Raw genomic sequence first — 4,168 nt, 5'->3', positions numbered from 1 at the left:
ATCGAAAAAGAAGTAGATCTCTCTTTGAAAAAAATGTAAAATAAAAAAAATATTTGCTTTTAATGGAACTCATTTTTTTTATATATATATTTGAGACTTGTATATAGCGTTACTTTTTTATTTTTTTAAGTACGCTTAAATCTATTGTTGATAGGAACTTGTTGTTGAGTCTCTTTCGTATGGTCTGCACGTTTCTTTCGATTGCATGCGTTTCAATAGATCTCAGTTTCAGTGCTAAAAAGATAATTAATGGAAAAAATAACGTTTATATCATTGATCCGCAGTATTGGCCATAGCATATATATCAATGAATGAGCAATATGCAACTTTATTTGCTTATGTTTACTCGTTAGAGAATTCCTGTGTGATTTTTTATTATGAAAGAAAAGTTGCCATGTAATTTCTAAAAGAAGATGGTCATCTTGTTCAGAATTTCACAACAAAATATATTTGAAAGCAGGTGGCCAACCTTTATCTGTTGCTGAAATTGAGGAAATTTCTGTTAAGAATAGCAACTCGGCTTCTACAACAAATCAAATGTCAGTGCCAGGAAAAGCTTGATCAGTAAGTCCTTATAAAGAAATATCTTCAACATCGAAATATTATACCATTTCTTTTCCTAAGAAAAACCAGCCAGATTTCGAGAATTCAAGAAAGAGTAAATTCAAGAAATCTGAATGCAGTTTGATAAGTTCATATCTTAGTAGGTTTAAAAGTTACAAAAAGATGGGTTTTTGATTTCCGGAACTTACAGGCTTTTCTAGTAGGATACATGGGATCCATTGTTTCAAAAATAAATCTATTTACATGTCTTTTTACTTAGCACCAAATACGCTCAATACATTAGCATATGTAAAAATATAGTTTCGTTTCTTCCAAAGCAGCTCTGACATGAAGATTTTGCAGATGGTGTGTTTGATTGATGAGTTGTATACTTATATAGCAAAGTGTCCTAAAAAGCTATTTTCAGTGGCATAACTGATCTGTAGAAATTGCCTGTTTTCAGCTTCTTGGTTCGATTGCAAAGTTTCTTTCCTAACGCTCTCTGCTCTCAGCGGTTATTAGTTTTTGTTTTTCATATTATTGTTATCGATGGAAAGCTGTAGTGAAAGCAAGTTTATGCACCTTCTTGGCATTCAACAGAAGTTTGGCTAAAAGCTCATGTCCTTGCCCATGACTCTGGCTATCACCAGCTCGAAATCTACTGCTGAGCTAATTAGCAGGTTCCTACTTTCAATTAGCCAATCTTTTAGATTTTCAAAAATAAAAAATCAAATAAAAGAGTTTTCCTCCAAACCGATCCTCCAACCCATTTAAAAAATTTTCATGTGTTGTTAGAGCATGCAAAGAAACCCGTATTATAGCTTTTCAATAATGTGTATAATCTAATTCTCATATATCAAATTTTAAGATCGATCAACTCTTTTGCAATTGTGTACGCAGGGGAATGGCCATTGAGGATCCAACTGCTCCTCATGCACTAAGGCTAACAATCAAAGACTACCCCTACGCTTAATATAGATGAAGCCATTTTTCATGAACAAGGGTATGCTGGTATTGGTGTGATACTCAGGGGCAGTGCAGGAGAAGTTATCATGACAGCAACAAAAAGAGAGGCAGCAGTTCAAGAATCTTCTGATATAGAATTGCTTGCTATTTTTAGAGTCTTACAATTATGTCTATCACTTGGAATACACAATTTGATCATTGAAAGTGATGCTCTCTTAGTGGTGATAGAAGTTCAAGACTTACAACCATCGGATTCTTTGTTGGGAAATCTAGTCTTAGATGTCCAACAGATGATGCAAAGATTTTGGCACTGCACAATTGAACATGTTTGTAGATTTTCAAATGCTGAAGCGCACACACTTGCTAGATATGCAAGAAATGTTGATGATTTAGTTGTTTGGTGGGATATTGTTCCCCTGTGTATTCAGAACCTTATTTGGACTGAAAAGTCTATGTATTTTTCCAGTTCATGATGATAGAAAATTCTGATTTCCCTATATAAAAAGAAAAAAAAACGACTACCCCTACGCGAATGATCGAGTATATATCTCTCTCATTGCTTTTTGTTGGGCGCAAATAATTGAGAAATTCTAAGGAGTCATGCCATTCTCAGCCATGCGAATAAACATGCGCTTTTTCAAACATGCATGGAACGTTTTTGCTGTAGCAAGAGATCGTCATGTATTTCTCCCCAATAGATCATATGACCCAAAAATAAGTGGGTCATTCTCCACTACATGAATCAAGCCAAGAAATCCTTCAAACGATGAAGGATGTGAGGATTGGCCCCATCAATCCAAGCAATGAAGTAAAAGACAAGTTAATCATTCGAACAGTAGAGACAGAAGTTGAGAAGAAAAAGGACTTTGTTGAAGAATATGAGGATTGAGAGATGGAAAAAAATTACCCTTGAATTCTGTACGAACTTGTATAGATATATGAAGTGAGTCTTACAATATTTATTCCTACAACATTTCATTATATATAACATTTATTTTCAAACTAAATGGTACAGGTTAATGCAATTATAACATTTCTTATATATAGATCTAACTCTCACATACTGCATTCAATAAATGCTGAGACTTAAAAATCTGAACCGTTTAAATGTAGTAGCATAGTAGTTAAGATTTGCAGAATTTCAAACGATGAAAACATTTGACAAAATTACACGAACCCCATAATAAAAAGATGGCAGAATTAGTGCTTTGATTGTCAAAGTTGAAGTGCTCGCCTTCTCATGATAAATTAAGGATTAAGGAATTTATTATTAATTTAATTGCATTTGAGTCTATGCATGGCATATAGATGGAAAACAAATGGCCTTCACATGAGTTACTCATGGACATCATATCTTACTATAAGAAAAATGAGTTTTTGCCGCGACACTAAATCGCCGGAAAAAGCCTGGAAATCACCTCAAATAAGTGTTTCCGGAGAACTTTTTGTGTCATGCGATGTCCGCTGTTAAAGTTCCCGAAAAACTTTTTTGCGGAGTATTTCAGATATATCAAACGCCTCAAATGTTTCTGATGTTTTAGACTCAAACTCTGTTGAAAGTGAAATGAAAGATGTGAGAAAACATGTATAGGATTACAAAATAGACACAATAGTTAAATATTGACAAGTCCATAGGGTGTTTTAGACATCCCATGTATTGATGGGGATGGGGATGGGTCAGCAGGCCAGAACTAGTTTTGGAGAACTTGACTACTAAAGAGGTAACTATTTTTCTCATGCATATTATTTAGGAAGTAACATTCCGAAAGCATAAAAGACTAACACTAGTAAGTCTGGCATGGAAAAGCAGAAAATACAGGGTAGTACAGGTTTTTTCATGAATTAAATGCATTTGACATGTTACTAGACTTGATTCAACCAAAAGAAATGACAAAATCAATTTTAATGACCAAATACAGGAACCATAGAGACCAGTTTTCCCAATGCTTTTACTACCTAAAGCAGTCAAGTTTTCTGGAATGAAGAAATAATTGTTCTAAAGTATCAAATAGTCACTTGGGCTAACAGGCATTGCAGTTGCTCAATTGCTGAAAAATTTTGAACTGACCTTTGGAGTGAATAAGCCAAAAAGATTAGATCTGTATGGAAGTTTTTCCTTCAATGGTGATTTGGCAGTGTCAAGATTGCTGACAAAGAGCTAATAAAGACCCATTCCAAAAACCAGCATCACAATTCCCAAAAGATAGACATCTCCAAGTGCAATATAGTAGTAATTAGTGATTTTAGTATACTAACAGAGAACAAGGGCAAATGACCTATCATGAGGAGATTTATGGAGATCAAGTCCCCATACCCCAAACCCTCCTTGTCCACAAGTTCCAGTGGAAGCTCAGTAATTTTACAAGTTCCATCTATTTAACACCCTAAGCTTCTCTTTCACGAAACCAACAAAGAAATTACAAAGTTACAAGCTGTTGCAAACTTCTCCTCATGTTAAACTACAGCTAAGAAAGTTCAGAATAAACAGAACTTGACAAAACCTTTCTTTATTCTACAATTCTAATCAAGATTAAAACTCTTCCAGAAAGCATGCATAATTAGCTTTAAAAAAAACATAAGCAGGATTGAGGGAGAATTTTGAAAATGAAAGCCACCTATCAAAAAAAAAAAAAAAAAAAAAAAAAAAAAAAAAAAAAAA

At 34.0% G+C, this 4,168-nt stretch overlaps 1 long non-coding RNA gene across 1 annotated transcript; it reads left to right on the top strand.

Annotated features, from left to right (window-relative positions):
• Window positions 1–571: 571 nt before the first annotated feature.
• LOC118348469 lies at window positions 572–1,713 on the top strand. Its single transcript, XR_004801521.1, has 2 exons — window positions 572–1,223; window positions 1,444–1,713. It is a non-coding gene; the product is annotated as an uncharacterized LOC118348469 (long non-coding RNA).
• The last annotated feature ends 2,455 nt before the right edge of the window (window positions 1,714–4,168 follow it).

The sequence above is a fragment of the Juglans regia genome, chromosome 5 (genome assembly GCF_001411555.2).
Source record: "Juglans regia cultivar Chandler chromosome 5, Walnut 2.0, whole genome shotgun sequence".
Lineage (NCBI taxonomy): Eukaryota > Viridiplantae > Streptophyta > Magnoliopsida > Fagales > Juglandaceae > Juglans > Juglans regia.
The sequence above is the reverse complement of the archived record's forward strand: the minus strand, read 5'-3'. Positions and strand labels throughout refer to the sequence as shown.